Source organism: Pseudonaja textilis, chromosome 6, assembly GCF_049901715.1.
Source record: "Pseudonaja textilis isolate UNSWEBS1 chromosome 6, rPseTex1.2, whole genome shotgun sequence".
In the NCBI taxonomy this organism is placed as follows: domain Eukaryota; kingdom Metazoa; phylum Chordata; class Lepidosauria; order Squamata; family Elapidae; genus Pseudonaja; species Pseudonaja textilis.
The window spans coordinates 53,061,888-53,082,603 of record NC_141995.1 but is presented as its reverse complement, the minus strand read 5'-3'; positions in this window follow the sequence as shown (position 1 = coordinate 53,082,603).

Sequence of the window (20,716 nt, the reverse complement as noted above, 5' to 3'; positions counted from 1 at the left end):
AAGACCTTCCTCTTCTCCTTCTCCTTCTCCTTCTCCTTCTCCTTCTCCTTCTTCTTCTTCTTCTCCTCCTCTTCTTCCTCTCCTCCCCCTCTTCCTTCTCCTCCTCTTCCTTCAGTCAATGCACACTTTTTTTCTTTGACAATTTGTTTTTGATTTAAGTAAATGTCTGACTATATTTTTACCCGGTAGAAATATAATCCATGAATATCACTGCAGGGATGTAATGCATAGGAAAAGTAATCTGTATTTTTTTCCCCATTTTGGCTCCGAAAGTCCAATTCAGCATGTGTCCAGTGAATAATTCCAGCAGGGTATCTTCTTTCCTTTCTCCTCTCCTCCTCTTTCCCCTTCTCCTTCTCCACTCTCATTTATCTTCATAACTGAAGATACCAAAGATTGAGTTAGGATGATTTGCAAAAAAAGAAGATATGTTCTGTCACTAAGCAACATACTAACTGAATAATTATGTAAGTAAATAGCACATTCAAATTATTTAATCTACCTGAAGTCATAACAGAAATGTAAGACTTTATGACTTTGGAAATTGGTCACTAGAGGGGGCTAAAGATTCCAAGCAAAAATATTTCTGACTTTAGTTTGTGTTGACTTTAATTCGTTTTTTAAAAAATTGATAAAAGTATTTAAAAATAATAGGTTTTTTTCATACGTCCCCATACGTATAAATATACACAATATATTTAATATTGCATGTACTAACAGCAGCTTTTGTGCAGCATTGGAAAAATGAAGAAATACCACTAGATGAAGAGACAATTAAGAAGATATTGGACTGTGCAGAAATGGACAGACTAACACTGAAGATCAAACAGAAAGAAGAGACAGAATACTACCAAACATGGAATTTATTTTATCAATGGCTGGAAAAATGGAATAAAGTTTTGGAATTTGTATTGTTAAGCAAACAAAATAACTCAGATAACAAGTAAAATGTATGAATGGCTAGAGTCAAGGAAAAAGAAAGGGTTGACAGTTTATAGGAATGAAAGTTAAAGTTTTGTGAACCAAAGAGAATGGAATATAATGGGCGAATATGAAATGATACGAAAGAATGAATATAAAAGATGGTTGTAAATATGTATATAATTGTATATAAATGTAAATAGAAATAATATGCAGCTAGGACTATACTAACAACATAAGAGAAAAAAGGAAATTAAATGTTATGTGTATCTCTGTACTATAGCTTATATGGCTTATATGGCTAAGTCGCAACTGTTTTTAATGTTTATTCAATAAATTTTATATTTAAAATAATAACTCAGATAACAGATTGTTTATTAAGCGCTAACTAAATGTGATAGAAGAAAATTAGTAAAAACTTATTTTAAAAATAATAAGTTTTTTTAAAAAAATTAAGCAATATGCCAATTGATATAACTTTGACCTGATTACAAATTCGATTTCACATCATTATCCTGGGACACATATATTTGCCTTCATTCATGGGGGAAAAAAGAACCAGTCTGCAAGACACTACAAAAATAAGAACAATGATAATTATCTCCCATAATTTTTTAGGCCATGCTCAGAGAATATAATATAGTTGCCTTCCTGCTCCTGTTGACTCACCCTCTTTAAATAAATGCTGGGTTACTTAAAGGGCCACCAGAATACTTTTAAACAAATCAAAACTTTTAAACAAATCAGCAAACAGACCCACATTTTGGTGGGTAGCAAAAAAAAAAATTGTGGAAAATTTTCACAGAGCGGGAAGACATTCTGTTCTAGTTGTCAAAGTGAAAAGTTTTTAAATTTCACTTTATTTTAAGAGCTGGTGCGAATTCTGTGAAAGATAAATGACTGAATGTGTAAGTCAAAGCTCCCTCAATAGAAGGTAACTGTAGAATAATGGGATGTAAGAGGTTCTCAACAGACCATTATTACCGTGGAAATGTTGCTGTAGTTGCATGCAAACCAACTCTTTCCTTTTCCTTGAGTCTCTTCATTTCTGTGCTAACAGGATAAAGTTGAGTGTTGTCTGAAAATATATTTCACTCAGTATTCCCGACAGCAGTGGATTGTGGGTGAATAGGCCAGAGGTGGTATTCAGCAGGCTCTGACCAGTTCTGGAGAACTGGTAGTGGGGATTTTGATTAGTTTGGAGCACTGGCAAATACCACCTCTGACTGGCCCTGCCCAAATCTATTCTCTGCCTCCCAAGTCCCAGATGATCGGCTGGGTCTTCTTTTGTTGCCTTGCACAGGAGAACGGAGCTGGAAAGCAGGTTAGTGGAGTGGGGAGGGAAGGGGATTTTGCAGTATCCTTCCCCCAGGAGTGGGGAGGGAATGGAGATTTCTACAACATCCTTTCCCTGCCACACCCACCAAGCCACGCCCACCAAGCCTCACCACACCCGCAAAGACATACCACCCCCATCAAGGCATGCCCACAGACCTGGTTGTATTTTTTTAAAAAAAAAAAACTACTGGAGTAGGGTTGATGGGAGAGGCATCTGTTAGAGAGATAAAATATGCCAAGTTGGTGGCTTCATCCATGGAATTGAAATTCTATCCTGTATACAACATAGAAGTACCTTCTATGTTGACTCCTCACAACTGTCTGGCCAAATACTGATTGTTTTCTTGACAAGATTTCAGAAGTGGTACTATTGGTCTTGATTCCTTTCTTAAGCTGAGAGGATGTGACCAAGGGATCCTTGGTTGTTTTCTTGCAGATGTTTCATTCCCCAACTAGGTCATGTAAAAAGTCAGTACCTACCCCTCTCTTAGAAGAATATTTTGAGGAATATTTAAAAAGGAAGATTATTATATTTCTCCAAAGGGAGAAATGGAGAATCAGGTTTTTTTAGAGGCAGAAAGCAACCCCCGCTTTCCTCAATAGACCACAGCAGATGTCAGCACTTAAGAGATAAAGAGTGTATTGAAAGAAGACAAGTTTCTAGATAGCTCTATTCATAAGCAAATATCCTCACCTAAGAGCCAAAACAGGACAAAAGTCATTAAACCACAATAGGAATTACCCAACATCCTTTCAGAACACAAGCCCTTCATTGTATCACCCTCAGAAACTTCAACCAAACTTAGCTCAGACAATCACCTACGATCTGTACTTGGCCTATAAAGCCAGCTATGTCCCTTATATAAACACTAAATGGCTCCATGGGAGTCTGACAACAGCCAATAGAATGTATGTTCTTTCACAGGAACAGGAAGCTCAAGTACAAAGCCCAAGAGAAGGCATAACACGCCCCCACTCTCAACTCCATGTGGTCAACTGCACCAGAACCCATGGGCTTCTGCTGATTGGTGAATATTAAAACCATTTTTCCAATCAGCCTCTATGTTTCCAGTGTCCTTCTCCCAGCTTGGAACTGAACCAGATGGATATTTCTTCCCACAGTCACACCATCAATGCCAGAAGGGAAGGGAATTTGTTCCCTTTTTATATTCCTGTGTATGCCCTGTCAGTGTAGGTGGGTATGTTATTGGTGGTTCCTTGTTTCAGCCAGGGGTGGGCTGATGGGGGTTCGCAGGGCCCCTAGCTAAGATTCTGTGCAGTTTGGAGAACGCCCCTGGTTTTGGCTATTGTTTACATCTAGGATGTGACTAGCCCAAGATCACCTAGCTGATTTTGGCCTGAGGCCAGACAAAGACTCACAGTCTCCCGATTTCTAGCTCAGACTCCTAACTGGCTTGATGCATAGAAACAGGCAAAGCTTTGATCACCAAAGTTTGCAGATATCATTCTGACTTTTTTTTAACTGTAGGCCTAGGGGAGGTTACGATGCATGATTTTGTATAATTGGCCTCATTGCCTTTGCTCTTGAGTGACTTTTGTGGTAAAGAAAAGATTAGTTTGATCATGGAAATACCGAAGGAGGAGTGAGGTGTAATTTATTTTCCAAAATATACTAAAGACATGTACTTTGATAAATAAATGCATCTTTGTATACATAATCAAGCAAAAATATTCAAAATAAAAGCAGGTCACAAGTTAATAATTAAAGCATGTGTGAATAAAATGCTTTTATCTAATTTTTGCTAATGTTGTTCATTCCTTCCTGTTGTGGTCCATCGGCAGCCTGCGGAGAGGGCAGCAGAGTCGGACAGTGGGGAGGAACATGGACCAGTCTGGGAATCTGTGGAGGACTCAGATGAGGGTCTTGTGTCCTCATCTGAGTCCTCCCCAGATGGGGCCAGGGCCATCTGGGAGTTATCTGAATTCAACCGCAGCAAGGCGGAGCCTGTTCCCAGTTCACGTGTGCACAGAGCTGCCAGAAGGCAAGAACAGTTAAGACAAAAGGAGTGACTCGAGAGCAGGGCTTGGAGGTGATTGCCCCTCCCATAAGGTATAAAGGAAGTGCAAAGGGACAGGAATCTTTGCAGGAAGCAACTTTGTTTGTACTGGTCGGTTTGAAACCTGAAGCTCGGTGTTGAATTTATGTTCCATTTTGGCCTCATATGACTAATTGGACATTTAGTCGTTGGCAGCATTTCAAGGAAGATAAAGGTGCGTGCTTATCAGACTTATCCTGAAGGACTTTGGCAGACTTCCATGTGACTGTTTACAAACTGTTTCAGACTCATTACTAGCTGTGAATGACTAAAATTCACAGCCATTGAAATAAACCCAAAAAGGGTTTGGGGACTAATGTGTGTTGGTTGGTGTCTCCATAAGCCTTGGTCAGAACACTTCCCTTGTTGCAGATGCCCCTTTACAAGTGATATACTATAGTTCATCATTAAGACCGGTCTTGCAAATCTTCATAATTGTGATGAACATGACGTTTTTGGAAAGAAAGGGATTTGCCAAATATTTGCATCCCAAGCAATTTAACTACGAAAGTTAACAGGAGTATTTTGAATTATTTCCAAGATGGAGAACTGAGAATGGTAAAGCATACTGAAAAGGTTAACCTAATTATATTACGTTGATTTTATATTGAATTGCATTGTACAAGTGGTCCTCGAGTTATGACCACAACTGAGCCCAAAATTTATGCTGCTAAGTGAAACATCAGTTGACTGAGTCTGTCCCATTTTACGACTTTTCTTGCCCCAGTTGTTAAGCAAATCAGTACATTGGTTAAGTGAGCAACACGGTTGTTAAGTGGATCTGGCTCCCCCAATCACTTGGCTTGTCAGAAGATCCCAAAAGAGGATCACAATATTCCCAGGCTACTACAATGTTCATAAATAAGAATTGGTTTGCAAGCATTTGAATTGTGACCATATGACCATGGAGATGCTGCAATGGTCATAAGTGTGAAAAATGATCATAAGTCACTTTTTTTTACAGTGCCATTGCAACTTTGAATGGTCACTAAATGAACTATTGTAAGTCAAGGACTACTTGTATTGCATTGCATTGCACTTTATTGTACAATATTCTATTGTGATGTGGTCTGGTGTGGCCTGGTATGCTATGGTATGGTGTATTTATTATATTTTTATTTATAGAGGTAAGTCTAGTCCAGTGATGGCTAACCTTTTCATCACCGCGTGCCTGCACCCATAATGCAATGTGGATGTGACACCCCCCCGTGCCCCCTGCACATGCACGCATGACCCCTGCATGCACCACGCAGCTCTGTGCATGCGCGCACAACCCCCTGGGTGCTGCATGCCTCTGCACATGCATGTGCAACCTCCTGCATGTGCCCCACCCCCCTGCACATGCATGGCAGATACCCAACAATCAGCTGGCTGGCGGAAGGTATGCATGCATGTGCAGTGGATCTGTTCTGGGCAACGGCTCGCATGCCAGCAGAAATGGCTCTCTGTCAGCTTCCGTTGGAGTATGATGAAACTTTAGCAATAAACCACTTTACTCACAGTTGTGTTGTGGCAAGATGTGTTTATTATGATCCATTTCCTCCAACAACAGCAACAAAGGGCAATTCCGAGCAAAGCCTCTCAGTGTCTGCCTCTCAGCGCTTTTTATAATCCCTTTCCACTAATTACTTAACATCCGCCCCTAGTAAACACCTAACATCCACTCCTAGAAACCCTGCGCGCCCCCACCCCGCAATAATATTAACCCTCTCCACATGCAAGTCCCCAACCAACGCCTCCCCCATCATCATCCCACCCGTAGTTTATTCCGCCAGTCCCAGTTCAGCAAAACCAAAAGCCCCTAGGTGTATGTTGAGATGCCAGCCCAAAATGCCTGCCAGCCGGTCCCATTGGAAAAAGGGAGAAGCATTGTTCTCAGGAAAGCCCACACCGCCAAACAGCTGGCTAGTCCTTCTGAAATGCGTCCCAGCTGGTTTCACCAACACGGCATTGCGCTGGGAGTGTCGTACTCAGGGAAACACACCCACCCAACAAACAGCTGACTAGATCATTTGAAACACCTCTCAACTGATCATGCCAGCACGGGGAGAGGCATCGCACGTGGAGCGTCAGGACCTGGGATCTCCAGGAATTTCACCCCAACCAGGGTAATATGTCGGGCGGGTTTGGCATCATCATTGAAGCCTGACACTCTCTGTGCCACTTCCAGCACACGTGCCATAGATTCACCATCATGGGTCTAGTCTAACAGAGAGAAGGACTAGAAGGTGATATAATAGCAATTAAGCAGTGACTTAATAAGCTGTCACAGAGAAGAAAAGGTCAACCAATTCTCCAAAGCCCCTGAGGGCATGGCAAGAAGACAAATGGGTTGATGATTACTAAAGAGAGAACCAACCTAGAATTAAGACAAAATCCCCCGGCAGGTTGGTTCCAGAAATTGCGGGTGTTCCATCACTGGATTTTTTCAAGAAGAGACTGGACCGGTGGTGGTATGCGACCGGTTCAGACCGGTTTGGCTGAACCGGTAGTAAAAAAAAAAAGCCTCTGAGGATCAGCTGAGAGGAGAAAGAGGAGAAAAGTGCAGGATCGGCCCTCCCAGCCACCCCTGTGCTTTTCTCTTTTGTATCCTCTCAGCTGATCAGCACTGCAGGCCTCAGGTACACGATCACCGAACTGGTAGCGGAACAGGTAGGATCCCACTGCTGGACTGGGCAGCCATTTTGTTGAGAATGGTATTGAGTCTCCTGCTTGAGCAGGGCATTGGACTAGAAAACCCCCCCTGGGCCCTTCAAAACCTGTTATTCTCTCCTGGTCTTCCATTCTGTTCCATTCCATTCCATTCCCACACATAGATTTCTATTCAGACATCTAATCCGATCTCAAATTACGTAGCACCAAGCCATTTCTCCTTAAGAAACAACAACAACCTCCTTGTTCATTCAACTAAGCATCATCTTACTACATTATTTATGAAGATGCAGACCAGTCTCGGCCATGTGTCACAGTCAAGTTTCTTTCCCCTAACATTCTCGCAACGTTTTTTATGGCCTGCTGCCACAATGAGTTACTTTAAAAAGGAGCTAGAAAACTTTGCCTGGCATATTACGTTCTGAGCTATAAATTTAGACGTCCCCCTGAAAAATGGATGTACTTCTGTTAGGAAATCCAATTTCTACATATTAAAAATTGTCAAGAAAGAAAGTTGGACCCCAGCCTTGCCCCTTATATCTGTTCTGACCTAGGCTTCCCAAGATCATGAAGCTGACTCCTCATTCTGATAAAACCCCTTTTATTTAGTTTAAAGTGAATTCCTCTCCAGCAAAGTCCCTGAAAACAGTCTTTCATGAGATTTCACAACTACAAACGTTTATCAGGCTTGGAGAGTTGCCAGGCCGATATTTTCCAAACTCTACGCTGTAGCAGAAATTACTTGGCAAGAAGTCAGGAACAGATCTTCACCTTAATGAATTAAACTAATTGTCTCCTACAAACACCATTCTCCTTTTTCTCCTCTTTATTCCCTATGGGAGGGACCAACCTGAGTTGGTGGCTTGGTTACTCCTGAGTTGACTCTTGTTCCTTAACTGTTCCCTTTTCCTGGCAGCTCTGTGCATGCACACACTGGGAACAGGCTCCAGCTGTTCTTTTGTCCCACTGATGTCTGACTCCGAAGGCAGCTGATAACTATCAGACGGCCCTTGTCCCATCTCTGCCTATAACATACAGCACTCTTCAGAGCCTTCCCCAGACTTCAGGACTGGCCCGTGTTCCTCCCCAACCTTCTTACTTTCCAAGTCTTCCGCCAGCTCTGCTGGCTGCTGGTGAGCCACAACAATATCCCAGTTTTTGTATTATTATTATTTTTTGTATTCAGATATTTTTTTATCGTGGTGGTTTGCGGTGAGCTTCCACCTGGAACCTGTTGATACAGCCTTGAAGGTAGTTTTTAACCCACAACCCAACTAGAACCAGAATTTCCATTGCTAAGCAAAGCCATTTGAAAGGGATTCATGCTCAATTTTGTGACTTCTTTTGCTAAGGTAGTGAAACAGATGTTAAGCGAATCACAACATTTTTAAATGAATCTGGCTTTCTCCTCCATTGACTTTGTTTGTCTGAACCCGGCTGGAAAGGTCATAAAAAGAAATCACAGGGCCCAAGAATAACCATGGTAAACTGGTGCTGGTTGCCAAGCAACCAAATTTTGATCCTGTGACCAAGGGATGCTGCAAGAGTTTTAAAATTTAAGGAAGTTGTAAGTCACATTTTTCATTGTTGTTTTAATTTCAAATGAACCCTAAAACAAATGGTTGTAAGTCAAGAACTAATTAAATATCACAAGACCTGAAATGGACACCTAACATCAAAGCCATCACTCTGCTAAACAAATAATTCCCTCAATACTGTCCAACTATTTACAAAGTCTGCACTAATATTACTATTAACATTCTCATCATTCCTTATCACCCCTCCCCTCCCACTTGTGACTGTATGACTGTAACTTTGTCACTTGTATCCTTACTATTTATATTGACTGTTTCCTAGTATAATTTGATTGCTTATTGTACCTTATGACTATCATTAAGTGTTGCACCTTATGATTCTTGATGAATATATCTTTTCTTTTATATACACTGGGAGTTTATGCACCAAAGACAAATTCCTTGTGTGTCCAATCACACTTGGCCAAAAAGAATTCTATTCTATTCTATTCTATTCTATTCTATTCTATTCTATTCTATTCTATTCTATTCTATTCTATTCTAATCCTGCTTCATGGGTCACATTTTTTAAAATTTATTCAATTTAGACATCCCTTAATGCTAAAATTTTCCTAAGTAGGTTACAGTTGCTCCATTAAGTTGGGGTAAGCCTCAAAAAGAATCTTTCCCAAATTTTATATCAGTCAGAATCAGGGGTGCGATTCAACTGGTATAACAACCAGTTTGGTAAGCGGAGGCTTCGCACGTGTGCATGTGTTTAAAAAAGCTAATACTTACCATCAACTGCAGCTGAGGAAAACAGCTGAGGAACAGCAAACCACTCTGCCCCGTGATTCAGCTGTGCTCTAAGAAAAACACATACAGCACAGGGAAGAGCAGGCACAGGTGGGTGGGCCTACAATCTGATATAGGATATACTAAAGTTATCTCATGGTGAGCACGTTTAATGGACAAGTTTCTTCCAATCAAAACAATTCTCAGCTGGATTAAGCATTAACATCCTATATATGTTTTCTCTGAAGCGGTTTCTCTGAAGCGGTTCACTCTGATGAGCATCATCAGAGTGAACCACTTCAGAGCCAGCTGATCATTGGAACAAAGTGTTCACCCAAACCAGTCAGAACTGGGAGAATCCCATCCCTGGCCAGGATTAATCAGAATGCCTCATGAACAAGCAATCAAAGGATCAATGACAATTTTGGAATGTTCTATTTTTCATTCAGTTTCCCGGTTGTCGAAAGAAAACATATATAGGATGTTAATGCTTAATCCAGCTGAGAATTGTTTTGATTGGAAGAAACTTGTCCATTAAACGTGCTCACCATGAGATAACTTTAGTATATCCTATATCAGATTGCCTTAAAAAATGGATCAGAAGTGGGCAGGATATAGGCTGGGTATTGTAATTGTATCCTGTTGGGAAGTCCTTCTTTCGTCTTCACACATAATTCAAAGTACTGCTTTACCTCTTTAGTTATCTTCATTGAGCAGTTTCAGTTGCAAAACATTAAATTTCTTCACATCTTTAATACATACCAAGAGGGAGGGACCTAAGAGGTTTCTTGCCATCTACTGTAAGTTGAGATGCCACTCTACAAGACATAATGATCCACTTCAGTCAGTTCTTCAGTCAGTTTTCTCAAAATAGCTTGGAGTGTTATTGTCTTTATTGTCAATTTCACTGTCACTTTTTTTTTAAGTCCTCCAAGTTCATTGTAGTGATTTTTTTAAAAAAAATATATATTAGATGCTGTAATTATAAGTAGTTGTCTTTTGGCTTACTTTTTTATTTCTTATTTTTTAAAAATGCAACTCAACTAAAAATGCTTTGGTTTGTTTTCAGTAGACTCTCCTAAGATTAAGCTTGAAGACTGGATTGGAATGGCCAACTACTGAACAAATCAATAAATTGCTAAGCTCTCTTTCTTTTTCTCTTAAAAGCCATTTAAAAAGAATCACCCCCAAAAATGGAGGGAGTAAAGAAAGAATTAAAGATAAAACGGTAAAGGCTCCCCTCGCACATACATGCTAATCGTTTTCACCTCTAGGGGGCAGTGCTCATCTCCGTTACAGAGCTGAAGAGCCAGCGCTGTCTGAAAAACGTCTCTGTGGTCATGTGGCTAGCATGACTAAACACCGAAGGTGCATAGAACACTGTTCCCTTCCCACCCAATTGGTCCCTATTTTTCTACTTGCATTTTTACATGCTTTCGAACTGCTAGGTTGGCAGAAGCTGGGACAAGTAACAGGAGCTCACTCTGTTACATGGTGCTAGGGATTCGAACCGCTGAACTGCCAACCTTTCTGATCAACCAGCTCAGCGTCTTAGCCACTGAGCCACCGTGTCCCTTAAAGAACGAACAAGGGAGCCAAAAAGAAACAGGAAAGGGGTTTACACGCTGTCTATAACTGAATAATTGTGTTCCTTTCTCGTCAACTAACTGGTAAAAACGGCATGCTTAAATTATTCAGCTTTCTGAATTGTGTTAGGGGAGTTTTTGAAGACACAAATAGCTGAGCACATGATTCTTTCACACCTAGGATCAATTCCGATGGCACAAACAATATGGTTTCCTTCTGCCCCACTTTGTAAATAACAACATGAAGGAGACATAAGAAGAGCTGGGAACAGGAATAAAGCAAATAGAAACAGACTCTCCTAATGCCTTTGATGAAATATTACGGTGTCACATAAAAGGTGTGATGCAACAGGTTGAAGAATTTTGTCGTGAAACAAGAAAAGAGGCTGTTGGATGAAAAAGGCAGGTGATTCCCCCCCTCCCCCCATATGGAAACCAACAAGTACAACGAAATCTAGAAGGCCTGTATAAAACAGATGTTCCTCCACCCACAGAAATGAAATGCATATGCTAGGAAAGTTGTGCTGTATGCCTGTCCCACCCCACTCAAAGTCTGTATAGAATATCCATGTTTTTTTGTTCAATAATTAGATGTTTTCCTGTTTTTATTTTTACACCTTCATCTCTTTCTCAGATGTTGTTTCAAAATGGTATGAGCAAGGTATTAACCTCTGGACATTCTGGAGAATTGGATGCACAAAATGCTTATTTTCGTTGGCTTAGTCCTTTTCTAGAACAGCATCTGGCAACTCATTTTGGCATGAAAAAGTCTAGAAATAGAATACTTTATTGGCCAAGTGTGATTGGACACAGGTAATTTGTTTCCACTGCACGAGCTCTCACTATACATATAAATAACAAAATAATCATAAGACACCAATAGGAGAAAGGAGTAGAAAAGATGAGAAAGATAATAGAAATACAGACAAAGGACATGGGGAAATATCCTTGGACATAAGGCAGTACTGTGGGAATTTGGTGTTCATCAGTGTGATGGCAAGTCTGTCTTTGTGTCTAGTTGTTTTGACATGCAGTGCCCTATAGCGGTGTCCGGGGGGGAGAAGTTGAAACAGTTTGTATCCAAAATGTGAAGGATCTGGTAGATATTTCTCAGCAAACCCCCTCCCCCTGAGCCCCCCATCCAATATTCAAGTCCTCATGGGAAGGGAAGGCTGGTTACAATTGTTTTTTTCTGCATTCCTAACTATCCATTGAAGTCTGCTCTCTGTCTTGTTTGGTTGCGGTACCAAACTAGACAGTTTTAGAAGTAAATCTCTTAGATTGAGAAGAGTCTTTTGAACAATACGATCCCCAAATAAATTACTATGAAAGATTCTGAAGATCAGACAAAATTCCTTAAAAAGCACTTCCCAGACTGATGTGATGTAAATGACTTAGACAAGAACTCCAGGAACGATCTGGAGGTGTGAGATGAATTTGTTCTCGGGCAGAGAAATATATGCTGCCCGAACAAAAATGAATTTATCCTCCAGGTTTTGCAAATTTTGCCTTTTTTGTTTGTACATACTTCTGAAACAAGAGAAACCAAAAAAAACGGAGACCTAAAGAAAAGTTGCCTTCGCTTAAAGATAGATAGATAGATAGATAGATAGATAGATAGATAGATAGATAGATAAATTTATTGTCATTGTACTCAGAAACCTGAGAACAATGAAATAAGGTGCTCTTCCACAACATACAACTGAATAACACCAAAAGACATATACAAATAACAATGTAAAACAAATTAAAACAAATAACAGTTAAAAAACTGTACAACCAGGATATATATGTGTTAAGACCACCAGATTCATAACTCTACATTTAACCTGATCACAGCACTTGGGTAAAAGCTAAGTTTAAATCTACTTGTCCTGGCTTTCAGCACTCTATATCGTCTTCCTGATGGTAGGATCTCAAACAACGAGTGGCCTGGATGCGAAGGGTCTCTCAAGATCTTTTGTATCTTCCTTCTACATCCCATGTTATACAAATCCTCCAATGAGGGAAGAGGACATCCGCTGATCTTTTGTGCCCTTTTCATCACTCTTTGGAGTGCCCTTTTCTCCGCCTCTGTACAACTCCTAAACCACACACAGAGGCAATAAGATAAAATGCTCTCTATAGAGCTTCGATAAAAGGCAACCAACAGACTCTCTGGCAGTTGTTGTGATCTTAAAAGTCTTAAAAAATACAGTCGTTGATGAGCCTTTTTTTCTAGGGATAAAGCATTTGCCCCCCATGTTAGATCTTGTTTCAGGGTGATACCTAAAAACTTACATTCTGCCACCTGTTCTACCAAAACACCATTGATATACAACGGTTGGATATCCGAACTGCTCTTCCTGTAATCCACTATGAATTCCTTCGTCTTATTTATATTAAAAATAAGATTGTTTACTTTGCACCAGAGGGACAGCTGATGAACTTCATCCCTGTACGCAGACTCATCATTATCAGAAATGAGCCCCACCAATATTATATCATCTGCAAACTTAATGATCTTATTGCTCAGATGAATAGAGGTGCAATCAGACATATAAACAGTGAATAAAAGTGGACTCAATACACAGCCCTGAGGAGTGCCAGTATTGAGGATCGCCACAGAAGAGATATGTTCATTCCTCCTAACCCTTTGTGAACGATGTGATAAAAAATTCAGAATCCACCAACATATGGAGTCCGGTAGCTTCAGATCTTTAAGCTTGGACATCAATCCGTGGGGTAAAGAAATAAGAAATGTTCCCCAAACTGTAAAATGGAGAAAACTACATTTTGTACAAAATTTCATGTACCTTTCAGTCCATTCTTCTTCCAAGTATTGTTAGTCATGCAGAAACAGAACACTTCTGTGTTAAAATGTGTGCTGGTTTTTTTTCTCCTTTTTTCTTTTTTTCTTTTTTGGGACATTTTTAAAAAACAAACTTTATTAATTATACAACTAAAATGTCAAACAAACACATACATAACACAGAGAAAAAAAAGAAAAAGGAAAAAAAACTAAAAAAAGAAAAAAAGAAAAAAAACTAGCAACTCGACTTCCGGTGACAAGATATGGACGAATGGAGGTGCTGAAGCTCGCTCTGGGTTTCACGTTATCTCCTCTTGCTGTTGGACTGACCCTTAGGGGTGCACGCATCTTGTAGAGAAGCGTGCCAGTGTGGGGAGACTCGAGTCGCAGTGTGGAAAAGGCGATTCACATCATGACGTAGAGAAACCCTGTAGAGACTGACATCAAGAGACTGTGTGTACCAAGATGTGTACCATTTTTAGGACGTGAAACAGAATAATTTTTCTGGGATATGTAGTAATCTGATTATGAAATTTGTTTGCAACTCTTAGGAATCAGGATATATTAAGTAGGGACAGGTGGGTTGGTTCAAACCCAAATCAAATAAATTCAAAATCTATGGGTGATTTGATTTGACAGTTTCATTAAAAACCTGAGTCAATTTAGAAAGTATTGAGATGCTTCAAAATCAGATCTCTGCACTACAGATTTGTAAAACCCAATATCTGCATGTTATATTATATATATGACACCATGTTTGTGTCATATGCAATATATAACTTCTAATGCTACAAAATTTAATATTGGAATTGTCTGGCTAATAAATTTAAATAAACCCATACATACCCAAATAATAAAACATACTGTACAGTGTGTGCAGTTAGTCTCACTGTTCCTTTTTGAACAGGTTATAATTATTTTTCATCTGCGGCTCCTAAGTCCAACTGAGTTCCTAGTTTAAATAAAGGAGATTGATTGGAAAGTGGATTTTAAAATAACAGTCTACAAAAGTGTTATGGAGAAAGATGTTACATGGGGTATTCAAAATAAACCAGCTGAGTCTTAATAATGAAGGGATATATAAGTAAGAAACCAGAAGAGTGACTTGGATGGTTTTCCAACGTTGGAAATCTGTTGATGTTTTGAAGTATGTTGTGAGAAGGGAGAAAGAAAAAATGAAAATAAGGAATGTTAAAGCAAGATGTTATTTGAAGGCATCAATGATTATAGTTGTCATAAGTAAATTGGATGAAATATAAAGTTGGTTTATTTGATGAATATTAAAACATGTGTGTTATTATCTCTGCTAGCCCTTAGTGGAGTTTTGCTGACCAGAACTAAATCAATGAGGCAATAAGGATTTGTTTATATAAGAGATTAGATATGAGGAAGAATAAACTATTTATTATCTTTTAAGACAAGATGATAAATTGCTGAAATTATCTATAATTGTGAAGAAAGGAGAAGTCATTTCCTTTCTTTGCACCTTTTATTATTTTTCTTTTCCTCTCTGTATTTGTTTTTGCTTTTGTAATTAAAATCTTTAATAACAGTTATTTGCAAAATAGATTAGAGATCTTAGGAGGAGGAGAAAGTTGCTAAGATACAGAGTGCTTGCTTTTTTTTTACTTTGCAAAATTGGGCATTGCTAAATGTCCCAAAATTATTAATTGGGAGTGACTTGTCCTCAAACTAAAAATAATCTGCCTTCCCTCCCTCCCTTCAACTCCTTCTCTTTTGTTCTGAAATCCTTGACAAATCCATACTTTTTTCTGTCAGAATAAATTCCAAATTTGGGACATCTAATCCAGAAGTGCATTCACAATTTACAACTGCTTAATTCAGTTTAGCACTATATTAACAAACCCATGATATTAAATTAAAATGGAAAAGACCCATACTATGAGAATATTTTTATATATTTTTGCCAACATGAACTTACTAGATGTTCTTTTAAAAACATTCTTTGATGTATACAATAAATGTAGAGGTAAAAGTATTATGTAGAACAATTCTTTTAAATATTGCAAGATATATCATATTCTTAAAATTCACAGCCATTGCTTTGTTAATACAGAATGTCACAATTCTTTGTTAATGCTGTTTATTTATTTTCAATCCTACTGCTTAACTTGACTTGAAGATACGGAAACAATTACGTTTCAGTACCATGCAGAGCAACGCTACAAATATGTACAATAATAATTTACCAAAACCAATTATTCTCTTCCCCCCCCTTCTCTCTTTTCCTCTCCCTCCCTCCTTCCCCACCTCTCTCACAGACACCAATTTCTTATATGAAACTACCATTATTATAATGAGATCCTGTAGAACAGGCTGTCAAACTCCTGGTACACAGGCCAGGTGTGTCATGTGCTGCCCATGCCCATGTCCAGTTTATCAAAGGAGAAAAAAGTCCCAATATGTCATATGATGCCATCGTGACAATGTGATTTTGACACCCCTGCTATAGCAGAACAACAAGCAGAGCTGGAGGGGAGGGCAAAGTTAAATGAGTCATTAGCTTGGAGACATTACATTCCCACAAATGATCTAAATCCAACCCTTCTTGAATTCTATTGACCCTAATTTGGCATCAGTTTACCACTGGATGTTACTTGACTAGATTCTTGTGGGTATTATTGAGCAACAGCAACATAAGGAGCCTTGGTGGTGAAGTGGTTAGAGTGCAGTACTGCAAGCTACTCCCACTGCAATTTGGCAGGTCGAATCTCACCAGGCTCAAGGTTGACTCAGCCTTCTATCCTTCTGAGGTGGGTAAAATGAGGACCCAGATTGTTGGGGGGGGGGTGAAGGGGGGCAAGAGGCTGACTCTGTAAACTGCTTAGAGAGGGCTGTAGAGCACTATAAAGTGATATGTAAGTCTACGTGCTATTGCTATAACACATGGCCCTGATTCTTTGTCCCTGACAGATCTTCTTCAAAGGCCAAACATTTTTATATCGGCCTCATAAACTACTTGCAACGAGCAGTGAATGTGGAGGCTTAGATCATATGGTAATGGTAATTAAACATTTTTCTAGGTTATTTCCATAAGGATGTGACCTTGCAATATTGGCAATCAGAAAGCAAGTAAGACATAAGTGGAAGGGTAGACCCTTACAACTTTAAGATCTTATTTGTTGAATTCTGGAATAAAGACTTCAAAGGGAAGCCACTATCATTTGTCTAGCTATTTCATAAGCCTTATACATCTACCCAAAGATCAAGAGATGAAGCCTTGTCAACCAGTTTATCAATCCATCTTGATGCCCAGGACAGTCAAGAAACAGATACAACAGAAGTTATATTAATACACAAAGAGTATTTAATTCCAATTCTCCAAAGGGAATACTTGCCAACCTATCTTGGCAAGTCTGATTGCCTAGTGTTTTTATTTTGTTTTTTTAAGAAAAGACTTCTTTAAAACAAAGCTGGAAGGGACCTTGGAGGTCTTCTAGTCCAACGCCCTAGCTCAAGCAGGAGAGTCTGTACAATTGCAGACAAATGGTTCTCCAATCTCTTCTTAAAAAACTCCATTGATGGAGCACCCACAACTTCCAAAGGCAAGTCATCCCACTGATTAATTGTTCTGTCAAGAAATTTCTTCTTGGTTCTAGACTGGTTCTCTCCTTGATCAATTTCTATCCATTGTTTCTTGTTCTGCCTTCAGGTGCTTTGGAGAATAAGTTGACTCCCTCTTCCTTTTTGGCAGCCTCAAGTTATTGGAGCATTCCTATCTTGACATCCCAGTCCTTCTTTTCATTACATTAGACCTGTGATGGCGAACCTATGGCACGTGTGCCACAGGTGGCACACAGAGCCATTTGTGCAAGCACGCAAGCCCTAGCCAAACTTACCTGCGCTGCACATTTGCACACCTCCCGGCTGATTTTCAGCCCATTTGAGGCTTTTTTGGGCCTCCCTGAGGCTCGAGGGAAGCCTCTGCAGCCTTTGAAGGCTGAAAAACAGGGCCAATTTCATCACTTCTGGTATTTTCTGGAAATGAGGGAAGTTATGAAATGGCCCTGTTTTTCAGCCTCCAAAGGCTGCAGAGGCTTCCCTCGAGCCTCTGGGAGGCTGAAAAAGGACTCAAATGGGCTGAAAATCAGCTGGGAAGTGTGCAGTGCAGGTAAGGGGAGGTGGAGTAGAAGGGGGAATTGCACATGCATGTGCAGGGGGCGCGGGGAGGCCATGTGCATTGCCTTCTGGGTGCTGGCGTGCGAGCGCAATTTTCGGCATGGGAGCCCAAAAAGGTTAGCCACCACTGTACTAGACATTCCCAATTCCCGGGTAAAGGAATTTTGAAAGACAGAATGCTTATGACTCTGATTTAATTGAGGTAGGACACTGTCCTCACTGATTCAGCATACATACTCTGCAGATTCTTCTGTAATCAAGTTGATATTTGTTGTACTATTCTTTCTTCATTTATGTGAAAAAAGCATAGGAGAAGATATTTCAAAAATGTATAGCCCCTATCTTTCTAATTAATTTAAAATGATTCTTAATCCAGTTAAGCAGAAGCTACTCATCATAAGAAGCATCCAGAGTCTGGATACATTCAACACTCTTTCCCTAAGATTCTACTTTCTACCTTGGTCCATCTGTTTGGTATGCTGGATCACACTTCCAACTCTCTACTGAGTTCATAACTCAGACACCCAGTTGAAATACTTACCTTTTTTTTTAGAGAAAATAGTGAAAAACCCATCATTGTGTTCAATTTTATGGTTTTTTTTTTTATCAAGGTATAACAGCACAGCTGTGCCATTGACATTGCCCCCAATTCTCTCTTGTTCTGCACAGTCTCCCCAATCTTGATGCTTGATCTTGCTGGGTAAGAAAAGCATTCTGAATTCAAACTCCTTTAAAAGCCTAGGTGTGCTCAGAATTTTAACATATGTAGCCTTTAGAAGTTCAGCCACCCACACTTACAGAATAGATCCGCTTTCCCCAATCTAGATGTAGGCTTTAGCTCAGAAATGTATCCGTTTTGTTTAATGATGCCCACTATTTCCGTTTCACCCCAATGGGCGAGGATCCTCAGAGGATAGGAGAGACATTTTAACAAATTGTAAGGATAAAAACCATGTAAACAAGGTGCCTAAGACCAGCTAAGAACCAAAAACACAATCAAATAGATCAAGTTCAGCTTGTTGTAAAAGATAAACAAGATGTCAACTTTGGAAGCCATATTAGCACCAGAAGCTTTCACACTGCCACATTTCTGTGCCTGGGAAATTGGGAGGGGGGATTTTGCAGAGTGTTTGTAGTTAGACATAATAGCATTCTTCTTTACAGTCAAGGTCATGTTATTCCTGCACCTGGGATGAGGAGTGGTTTAAGGGATGTCTCAAGTTGGAACGGGTGGTGATTGGGCCATGCGATCGAGTAATGGGTGCAGGGGATGGATTTTGTGATTTTAAATTATTGGAGGAAAACCCAGAATTCTCAGATTCAGGTTTTCCCAGATGTGCCAGCATGACAACTCTAATAAAATGGAACTTGGAGAAAATGCCTGCCTTGGAGTGTTGGTGTTGGAATTTGTTTCCCTAGAACGCTGACACAAAGTCAGAGCTATTCCTATTTCCAGGAGAGTGGTATTCTAAATAACGGTATTCTAGATTTCGCCTGATCTATGCTACATCAATCTTGCCTGGAAGTGGATCCTTCAACAGACTTTCTCCAGCTGCCTAGATCACACGGAACAATTTAAAGCCTCCAGTGACAATAATAAGGCCCTTTGAACTGGATCTGGAAATGCACCAGTAACAAATGCAGTGATTTCAGGATTGAGTTGTATTTTAAGAATTCTGAAATGACAAATCCTCGCATCTGAAGAGAAGATGGTGGGTATAGTGAAGCATACTGGACAGAGTGATGAAAGAGAATGATATCAAAACAAAACAATCAACACACAAGCAGGTAATAAGGTAAAGGTTCCCCTTGCACATACATGCTAGTCATTTCCAGCTCTAGAGGGTGGTGCTCATCTCCGTTACAAAGCCAAAGAGCCGGCACTGTCCAAAGACGTCTCCATGGTCATGTGGCTAGCATGACTAAATGCAGAAGGCACCTGGAGTGCTGTTACCTTCCCACCCAAGTGGTCCCTATTTTTCTACTTGCATTTTTACATGCTTTCGAACTGCTAGGTTGGCAGAAGCTGGGACAAGTAATGGGAGCTCACTCCGTTACGCAGTGCTAGGAATTCGAACCGCCAAACTGCCGACCTTTCTGATTGACAAGCTCAGCGTCTTAGCCATTGAGCCACTGCGTCCCTTCAAGCAGGTCAAGCAGGTAATAGGTAATCTATTATCCTTGATTAAGGGCCAATGACATGGCTTTGGTGACACTTTGCAATAAATGATCTCCTTTTCCATTTGAAAGAAATGTTTGTTCCATGACGCATATACATATTTTGGATTTTATTCATTTGAACAGGAGTAAAATAAAATACCAGCAGAACATTGCAGAAACTTGACTGTGCACCAATTCTAAAATCCCCTTTAAACAAAATAACAGAGTTGGAAGGGACCTTGGAGGTCTTCTAGTCCAACCCCCTGCTCAGGCAGGAAAACCTATACCATTTGAGACAAATGGTTGTCCAGTCTCTTCTTATAAACTTCCAGTGTTGGAGCATCCACAACTTCTGAAGGCAGGTCGATTAATTGTTCTAACTGTCAGGAAGTTTCTCCTTTGTTCTAGATTGGTTCTGTCCTTGGTTAGTTTCCATCCATCCAGAATTTATTCCCGAAGAAGAGCGAGAGGAGTTCTGGTATCATAAAGGAGATATGTCGCATCTGCTCAGCTGTAATGACTGGGATGTGGTCTCTGCTACAATGCATTTCTTTAGTCTTTTAATAATTCAGACTAATGTCTGTTGTTCCTCCAAGCACTTTAATTCCTTTAATATAGATACCTCTCCTTTCACTAAGAAACCCATACTAGACCATTCTCACAGGAGTATTTAGGATCTTTCAAGTTATTTAATAATAACACCATTTTATATTTTCTTAACATCGACACAGTGTTAAAAGGGAATCTGTGTGACATGTGATA